This window comes from Hevea brasiliensis, chromosome 10, assembly GCF_030052815.1.
Source record: "Hevea brasiliensis isolate MT/VB/25A 57/8 chromosome 10, ASM3005281v1, whole genome shotgun sequence".
Lineage (NCBI taxonomy): Eukaryota > Viridiplantae > Streptophyta > Magnoliopsida > Malpighiales > Euphorbiaceae > Hevea > Hevea brasiliensis.
In genome coordinates, this window is record NC_079502.1 from 31,988,695 (window position 1) to 31,999,689 (window position 10,995).

Below are 10,995 nucleotides of genomic sequence, written 5' to 3' on the forward strand. Positions count from 1 at the left end.
AGGTGTTGATCAAGATGGAATCTGTTCCTCTAAGTAAATAGAGATAAAATCCTATGTTCATTTAATTGTTCTTGATGTTTCAAGTTCCTAGCCAGGACAGATAGATTTATTCAGAAAAGAGTTTCTGATGAGAAAATCTTTTAATCAAGAACTGGAATTAAAAGAGAACATAATATTCATAGCAAATGGAGTTTGACATAAACTATGACTCCAGCTTGAGTTGGGATTTTGTGACAGAGAGATTCTAGTGCATGGTAATATATGATTATAGGTTCATTTAAGGTAAACCTTATTACTAATTGGGTGGCCATGGCATGCTATGCTAGGTGTTAACCATGGTCTATGAGGTGCATAAAATGATTTAGAGAAATCATTTATGGTAAGAAAGAGTTCTGATGATATTAAGAGTTGATATCATGTCTCATTGCCAATTAGTGATGAGCCTAGTAAGTCACACACATACACAAGTTATCACCTATTTAAATATGATTTAATTAATTAATTAAAGAGTTAATTGATTAATTAAATAGGTTTGGTTTGCAATTAATTGCAAAGTCCCTAGCATGACTTGAAACTAAATCTAGATTATTGAATGTGTAGTATAAATTAAATTTATATTTAAAGTGTTTAAATATGAATTTAATTAATGAGAAATTAATTAATAAAGATTAATTAATTAATTTATATTTGATATAAATTAATTAGAAGAAGAGAAATAATTATTTTGGGTTAAGAACTCAAAATTAAGACACAGGGGCATTTTGGTCATTTCACAGTGTGACACGTGGCACCATGAGATGGTGACATATGGGATTACACATAAGCTTGCCAAATGTTTTTTAATCATGTAAGATGATTAAAATCAAGATTAAATATAGGTTTGACACTTGGCACAATGTGATTGGGTCACTTAAACCTAGAGCTAATCAAAGGGTGACATGTGGCAAGGGTTTAATGTGTTAACCTAGCTATTTAAGTGTTGTTATGAAAAGAAAAACAACCAGCAGCCACTCCTCTCCTTTATCACGCCACTTTGAGGTTTTTCATCTATTCTTCTTCATCTCTCATCAATTCAAAGAGATTAGCCATCAATCTCTTGAATTAAGAACACTAGAAATTGTTTCTAGTGTCCTGTTTACATCTCTAATCTCTTAAAAGGCAGAACTTGAATTTCTAATTAATAGAAAAAGCTTTAGAAGCTGTTCAAGGGCTACCATAGGTGTTCTTGGTGTAGACAAGCTAGAGGGACAACATCTGGTGTCCTGAAGACGAATCTCAAAGGCGCAGACACGCTGCAGTGCATCAAGAGGTTAGTGTAATCATTCTTGATTTAATCTAGGGTTCTAAAATTAATCTGATTAATTTTAAAATCTTAAATGGCAAATACAGATCTAAAAACATATTAAAAGAGTTTTAATATGTTGTTTATCATCAAAATCAAATAGATAAAAATAAATCTTGCATGATGCATGTGACCCTAGGTAAAAATTTTTGAATTCAATGGTATAAACTTGTGTTTTTCACGCTTCCGTTCCTTCATTAAGTACCCTACAAGGGATTTTAAAACAATTTTCTTACTTTTTGGAAGTGGCGAGCATTTTAGTAGGAATTAAAAAAATTTTAATTAAAGTTTCAAAACTAGTAAAAAATTTTGTCTATTTTTATTTTTCCACAATTTAGTAAAAATTTCGGCAGAGTGCCATCTGTATTTTGAGAAAACAGTTCTTCAAAAACATGTAGAAAGCACTTTCAATATTTGTTTTCACAACTTCCAACCACCAAAATAACTTAGTTCATCATATTGCAATTCAAGTCCACAATTCAATCAAAATTTGTCATTTCAAAATATCTCATAAATTCATTCACATTGCATTTAATATTTAATTTACAAATACAGATCTTAATTTACAAAAAGAAAATCCAAAATACTATATTACAATTTACTGTACAACTGCTCAACTTTATATTAATACATGTGACATTACAATATTTACATCAAAATAACTACAATGGTATAAATAAATACTCGTACCAAAAAAGTCAATGTAGTCCTCTATCTCAATAGTAGCTCACTCTGCTGCTTTCTCCTTGCCTTTATCTGCGATAGCAAAATAAGCTATCGCTGATTATAAAAATATTCAGTGGTGCACAATAAAAATTTGAAATGCAGTATATAAAACATTCATTGATAAATCACAATTTAAATATTTCACGAATTATCAAAACTTATTATAGCATAATTTTGGTCAAGTAATTTAATAAACACAGTATTTCCAATTCATACACAACTTTAGCCATGACACAAAATTTCCGATCAATGCCGCGTTGTACACTACGATAAAGCAATCTACAACCCCACTAATCGAAATCAATGAGGGAGGTGACTAGCTAGCTAATGTGTACTCATCCGATCTACAACCTCAACTGGTAAGCCATAGAGGGAGGAAAATAAACGATCTCAACCCCATAGATGGAGGAGGAATAATGTGGTACTGTCATGCTAAGTGTGAACACAAAATCAATTCAAAACAATGTACTCAATTAATTTAGGAAAGATCCCAAACAATTTCAAAAAGTCATTTTTGCAGTCACAAAGTGGCAACATAATTTATATATAATACAGTGATTTCATAAAGCATAACAAGTCAAATTTTCACTTAGAAAATACATGCACAATTTATTGTGCACAAACCTGACGTGAGTCGCCTCTAAGCCTTGACTCAGTCCCTTAGATTTTATGGGTCTTTTTCAGCTGAAACACACAATTGACAGTGTTTCAGTATCTTATCTCACAATAAATCCAATAATTAAACTCATATATGCTCAACTCTAGCCCCAATATGCTTAAACTTACGTTCTTGGAAATTTTCATGTCGGGGTTACTATTCAAGTCAAAATATTGACTTTCTTATGCTTAAAAGGTATGGGAAATCCAATTATGCCCACATACCACATTTTGGTTACCAATTTTGTTGGTTTTAGTTGTTCTTTCAAATTTTAGGTCTCCTAAGTACAATTTTCAATTTTTCAGATTTGATGTCCTATTTTATACTGTTCTAATGGTTATGTTGCTGTGAAAATTTAGCTACGTTTTCTTCATAGAAGTTGTTCCTTATTTTCTTAACTTTATTTCTCTTTTTGAATCACTCCATTTGGAGTTTTGTAGCCTAAGTTATAGCCATTTGAACATGACTGGCCGGATTTGGTTTTACCCAGAATTCTGGGTATTCACTGGATAATGGCAGTTTTTGTAGGTTGATTGCAGGTGGCTTTTCAAACAGGTTATGGTCAAATTTTGGGTTTGTTTTCTTCATAAAAGTTGTAGGGCTATGTCTCAGATTTCTATAGGTAAAATTTCAGGTCATTTGGACCTTCCTAGACTAAGTTATGGTTATTTATGTAACTACTGTTCATTTGGTCATTTTTGTACAGGTCAGTTTGCTAATTCCAGATTTGGCCTAATTGTTCACTAAGTTATGGTCACTTTATGGGCATGATTCCTCAATGAAAAATGTGTCGTTTTGTGTCTAGTTTCATTCCAAATTGATCTTATGCCAATTGGGTTGGTAAATTTTCAGTTTTGGTCCCTGAAAAGGACCTAGGTCAAGCTGCCTGCAGATTGACCCTCACTAATCCGAATTGGAACTTGGTTCCAACAATTCATACACACCAGAAATGGTCACAATTGACCATTTCTCAACTCAAATAAGGTCAATAACATCATTTGGCCAATTCTCAAATTTTTTTTCAATTTTTCACAATCTCCAAACCCTAGTTACATGCATTTTAACTCTAATGTAAATTTAAAGTGTATATTCATGATTTATACACTTAATTCACTTCAAATAACCATTCAAGACCATCAAACTCATTCATATCAAACCATAACCCTAGCTGGATGAATTTCATGTTTGGTCCCTCAACAATTGTTTTCTTTTGATTTTAAGTTAATATCTAAGTTACTTGAGCTAAATACACAAATAAGAAACTAAAATTTTCAAAGTAAATTGCTTACCTCCACTTTGCACTTCAATCTTCAATTCTTTTTCCTTTTTTCCTCTTTCTTTCTTGCTCAATCACCTTCCCAAGTGAAGTTAACAAGCTTTAATGGAATAATTTGGGGGCAAAGTAGGGTTAAGTGAGGGAATAAAAGCTTGAGATCAAGCTTTAATGGAGGTTTTGCAATGGAGAGGGAGAGAGAGAGCTTGGCCGGCCAAAGAAGAAGAAATGAAATGATTTTATTTTTTTTTTCTTTTCTATGTTTTATGTATAATTATCTTAAGTTTTACTTAGTCAAAATTTGTAATAAATTGAAATCATTTATGATGTCATGGTGGGGTCACTTGGATGATGTAATAAACTTTTCTCTTTTTCTTTTTCTTTTTTTTTCTCCATTTATCTTTAATTTAATTCTACATTCTGAAATTTTTATTTCTCTGATTTTATTGGACAGTTAGGTTAGGAGTCAGCTCTAGGGGTGAATTGACCAAATTGCCCCTCGCTGGTTCAATCTAGTTTGCAAGTTATTCGATATTTCTTCCGGATCCCTGACCTAATTATTTGACCTGCTTAACAATTCTTTTTCGTGATTTTCTCTTTTCCACTGTGTTCACAATAGTCCTAAGGACCGCAGCATCACATTTTACTGTTTGAAATTTGAGTTTAGACTGACCTCGCAGTCATTCTTGAAAAGGTCACTTATCGCTGTGACTCCCGGCTCATTTAACTTTTTATGTTCTGTTTTTCTTCTTTATACTTAACTATTTGACAATTACTAATTATTTGCGTTTAGGGTTTATCTAGGTGTCTTAGACGTAGTTCTAATTCTCTTAATTGTCCGGACCGACACCGGTCATCGGAATAGTAAAATGTACCAGGCTATACCAATAGGGGTATTACATGAGTGGTGCTTCACTAAAAAGAAAGAAGGAAAGAAAGAGACAGGGACAGTAAGGGTGGCAGTGAAGTGGTTTAGAGGGGGGGGTGTTTGTGTACATTTAATTTTCAAAAATCATTTTTTTTTCATCTAGATGATATCCTGATGCTATATTCTAAACTACACACACACACACACACACACACACATTTTTTTATTTCCTTCTTCATGTGCATTGCACATTACACATCCCAACATTATTAGCTAATTTTCATCCACTGTCCTTAAATTTTTGGGGTTGTATTAGCACTATTTTTGAACTTCAATTTGTATCACAAAAGAACTTTAACTTTATTTAACAGAATACAAAGTCCCTCAGTACATTTTTTTATGGATATTGTGGCTAGTTGCTGACTTAGACATGCCAATATGGAATAAAAATTATAAAACAAATTATCACTTTGACAGATGGCATTTTAGCAATAAAAAATTATTTTCTCCCTCCACGATCTCTTTATCTTCTGTTTCATTATTCACTCTCTTTTTAATTACTATTGTATCTCACCTTTAAAACTCTACCCAATCCTCCCATAAAACACGTCTCTCTCTCTCTTTATCTCTCTCTCTCTATCTCTCAAAACCAAGAAACGACCATAAAAACCCTGCAATTTGAAACCCAGTCGCTGGAAATGACACCTAAGGGGTCCAAAGGAAAGCCGAAGTGATTATAATACCTATTATTGCTAGAGTATGGGGAAGATTTATTTGACAATCTATTTAGCTTCAAGCTGACACACCTAAATTTACTTCTAGCAATAACATTGGCACTGGAAATTCTACTCCTCATGCAAAAGAAACAAAACAAGAATCGGATGGACTAGAAGAGAGTTTATATGATGCTTTAGTTATTGCTTATGTTGGTGGTAGTTCCTAGTGGGAGAATATTCACGATCAGTTCCTTAAGATGAGCCATTCACCTTACTTGAAGGTAGCTTAAGCTTTCAACCTCTTTATTTCTTTATTTGATACATTTGGAAATGTTTTAAAGAGCCAAGCTATTTATTTTGTGTAAATGCATTTATGTATATAGTAACCAAGGATGGCTCTTATTCTATTTTATGAATCACACAAGAGAATTTCACTTTACAGTTTACAATTTCCAATTTCCCTTACTTCATGAGTATACAAGGTTTAAATAAGACTTTTTTAATAACACGATCTTTGGAAGTTATGATGAGCAATAATTTATATCCATACATATCATATAAACTAAAATATTTTATCTAAGTGGTATTAGAACCCATTTCAAACAAGTATAAAGAAAAATCCTGTTACTTTCCATCTTCTAAAACTTGTTTTAAGTTACTTCACAAGAAAAGATCATTTGCATAACTAGTTTATTAGAGACCCACCGACATAATGTTTGCCAAAATAATGAAATGGTACAAGCCACTTGAATTCCATTTCAAAGAAAACCTAAGAGTTCTCAGTAAATATCCAATAAGCAGTCTATGGAAATAGGCTAGCTATAGTTAAGTGTCCATCAAAAGAGTCAGTTTAGAACCAAATCAAGAAAAATGCTTGCAAATATTACAAATAAATGGCAATACCATTAAAGTCACATGTTCTTTCAATGCTATGCTTTTTTATATATATAATAATCATTATAAGCATATGATGCATAGTTTGATAGCAGTGCAATTAGCCCCACCTTACCCACAAGTCCAGTTTAGACTTTTTTACAACTTTGTAGGATCTGCATTTTGTTTAGCAGCACCGAAGGTGATAGAATCGGCAAAGATTGGCTAGTCATATGACTTCTAATAATGATTTTATATTAGAAAGGGTGAGGGAGCTTGTAGCCAGTAAAGAGAACATTTTTGTCTCGGTGCAACTATATGCAGAGAATGTTGCCAATGCTGTGAACCTCTCTCTCTATGGTAAACAATGCCACATTCATGATCTTCATCTCTCTCTCATATAAAATCCTTTTAGTGACTTATGGAGTGACAAATCACTCGTAGTGCTCGGAAGCATTCATGGCTTCTTTCTATCTCTTTGAAGTTAGGTGTGTTCTGTATTTTTTCTATGTTTTGTGTTCAACTTCCTTACTAAAAAGCTTTTATTTCTTTGTTTTTTTTTTTTCCTTTTCTATTCTATGTACAATTATTTCTAATATCATTGTAAGCTTGGATCTTTTGTATCTTTTGAGAAGCAGTAGAGATGAACATATAACACTTACAAATGAGAGAACCATGCAAGCACTAGCTACCAATGGCGGCAAATAGATCCCTAGTAAAGGGAAGAAAATTCCAATAGCAATGGGTATTTTAATCACTTTGACCTTCCCTAGGGACCCTTAAGCGGCATTTCCAACAACTGGGTTTCAAACGACATTGTTTTTATGGTCGTTTCTTGGTTGAGAGAGAGAGAGAGAGAGAGAGAGAGAGACGTGTTTTTGTGGGAGGATTGGTAGATTTTTAAAGGTGAGATACAATATTACTTGAAGAGAGAGTGAATAATGAGAGAGAAAAAGATGATACAAATATTAATGAGAGAGAGAATAATTTCTTATTGTTAAAATGCCATATGTCATAGTGGGAATTTTGTTATATAATTTTATTCCATGTAGACACATCCACGTCATCAACTAGCCACAATATCTATCAAAAACTTGAGGGCTTTTGTATTGTGTTAAATTAAAATTAGAGCACTTTTGTGACACAAATTAAAATTTAAAAGACGATACTAATACAATCCTCAAAATTTAAGGACGATGAGTGAAAATTAACCAACATTATTATTATTATTATTATTATTATTATTATTATTATTATTATTATTATTAAATCAATATTTAATCAAAGAATAAAATAACTCTAGCATCAAAACCCGAAGTGTATATATATTAAAGTATATTATTAGATTTATTCATAACTCAAAATAAAATCTTACTTTTATAATTTAATTAGTTTTATATATAAAGCTTTATTTTAAAATTAATTATTAGATTAAAGCTTAACATAATTTTATAATAATAGAAGAAAAAATAATATTAATAAAATATCCTACTTTTAAATTATATTGTTCAATATACTATTAATACGACTACTCACTAAAATAAAATTTAAATTAAATTAAGAATGGAAATTAATCTTCTAAATTAATAATAATAAAATCAGTATAACTAAAAGCATAATAATACAACCATATTTAGCTTGTGCACTCAGAATAAACTTAAAATGTCATATTTATATAATTCCTTTAATTTTTTAATACTGACAAAATATTAAACTTTAGGAATAATTATTTAAATTAAATTTAAAACTTTAAAATAACATCGTAGAATATATTTAAGTAATAAAACTATATTAAGATAATTGAATTTATTATTTGTTTTAAGAAAATTTTCCGGGTATTATAAATGGTCCAACCATAGGATGCCTGAGTTGAGTTATTCGAACAATAGCGTGACCGAACGAGGATCCTCACAGAGTGAGGAACCTGAATAGTCATTGGGCGAGCCATACCGAAACGAATTATGCGATACCTAGGTACGTACTTGTCAACCGTAATCAATTATTTTTAAACTTCATTTTGACATTCAGCCTAATAAAATTATTAACCATTTGATTAAATTGAGAGATTTTAATGTACACTTTCTCCTTATTATCATCAAATTTAATTATTATTTGATGTCAATGGGTATCAAAATAAAATTATAAAATAATTAGTATTTTGGTAAAAGATTTTCAATAATAACTATAAATAAGTTGAAAAATTGAGTTTCATAATTGATAAAAATTAAATAAAATTTTATAACTTTTAAAAATCTGAGTAATTACGCTAAGATTTAAACCTTCACATTACATCGCAAAAATGTGAAAAAATTTAAATTATTTTTATAGTCAGTTTTTTATAAATAGTTTGTTAATAAAGGAGTAATTATTAATATATAATAATATAATTATTTATAAAATATAAATCCTCTTTAGCTTATTGATAAAAAAGGGAAAATTACTATTTTGATATCTGCATTTTAATGAAATTAACTATTTAATATCTATATTTTAAAAAAATATATTATTTAGCCTCTGTATTTTATTTTTGTTAAGTTATTTAGTCCTTCCGTCAAATTTTTTATTAGTCATGTTGTTCAAACTATTATTTAATCCCTCTATTTTAGAAATATTAATTACTTGATCTATGTATTTTAAAAAATACTATTATTTAACTCTTTTATTTTAATGAAACTAATTAATTATTTCACATATTTTGAAAAATATAATTTTCAATAAAAATAGAAATTTTGGTATTTTAAAATTAAATTTATATTTATATTTTTTTAATTTTTAATTTCTTAGACATCATTGGGAAATAATTTTCCTTGATTAATTAGAAGTTTAAGGAAACTGACTAACTTTTGTGTGTAGACAGCTTATACCAGTTTTATCAGTAGATGAAAACAAAAAGAGGATGAAGATGAGAATGATATGGGTGTAGAAGAAAAAAATATGTAGAAAGAAAAATAAAAGAGACTAAGAGAGAAGTAAGGGAAAGAGAACTAGGGTAGTTTGAGTATAAAAAATAATTATAAGACTAAATAGTTAACAGAGTCAAATAACAGAAACTAGTTAATGTATTTTTTTAAAATATAGGGACTAACTAATTAGTTTTATTAAAATAGATGGACTAAATAGTAGTTTAGCCACCATTAACTAACAAAAAAATGATGAAAAGACTAAATAGTTTAATAAAAAAAATATATAGATTAAATAATATATTTTTTAAAATATAAATAGTAATTTATCCTAAAAAAATATTTAAAACTTTTAGGGTATTCATGATTGTTGCCAAAACTTTAAATTATGTGTATTATAGTTAAACATTAGTAATTTTCACAATTGTAACTAAAAGGACTAAATTGAATTTCAGAAAGTTAATGAAAATTATAATATAGTCCTTGAAATTTTATTTAATTAAAAAAATAGTCCATTAATTTGAACTTTATATTTAAATATTTTTATTTATTTTATAAAATATATTTATAATATAAAATATATTTTATTTTTAATTGAAATTTCATCCGAAAAAATTATTTTCTTTCATTAAAATATGTTTTAATATGTAAATAATTCAAAAATCATAGAATAATAAAGTATTCATACAATAATCACAATGCAATTTTTTTTTTCAATAGTCAATTATTCAAAATAATTACATTGTAACAAAACAATCATTAAGCTATAAATTGTGCATAGGCCATATAATCAATCATCAAAATTGTTTATAATTTTGTGAATAAAAATAGCAATTAATTTTTTTTTAAAATCATATTAATTACTCATCAGTTTACCATAATTATTTTGCGATTACTTTATTATTATTTAATTTTTAAGTTATTTATTATATTAAAATATATTTTAAGCAATACAATAAAATTTTTAATGTAAAATTTCTATTAAAAATAAATAGATTTTATATTTTATATTCTAAATATATTTTATGTAATAAATAAAAATATTTAAATATAAAATTTAAATCAATGGACTATTTTATTAGTCAAATAAAACTTCAGAAATCGTAATTTATTTTTAATTTTTTTAAATTCAATTTAATCCACTGGCTAAATTTGTAACAATTAACTAAAATTCGATTATAATACACACAATTTAAAATTTTGATTATAATTATAAATAATCTAAAATTTGATTTTTTTTTTTTCAATAGACCATCACTTTGATTAACAAAATAACTTTAGTATTTTCCTAAACATTGATTTCAAAATGGGGGTCAAGACATTAATATGTTATGTTTTGAAAACCATAGTTGAAACTGCAGAGTTAGTATCCTTTTTTTTAAAAAAAAAAAATTAAACTAAACAATTGTTATGTTTAATAATTTTAAATAAAAAATAAATTACAAAATATTCTCTTATAAATTCATAAAAAGTCATAGGCCGATATTTTTTTATCAATTTGAAATAGTTGTATTCCCAAGTTTTATACCGATAATAAATTTACACTATTCATTTTAATTTGAAATAATTATATTTTTAGGTTCTATTTTGTTAATTATTTAAATTAAATGCAAATTTTTTTTATTAATAAACAACTTTC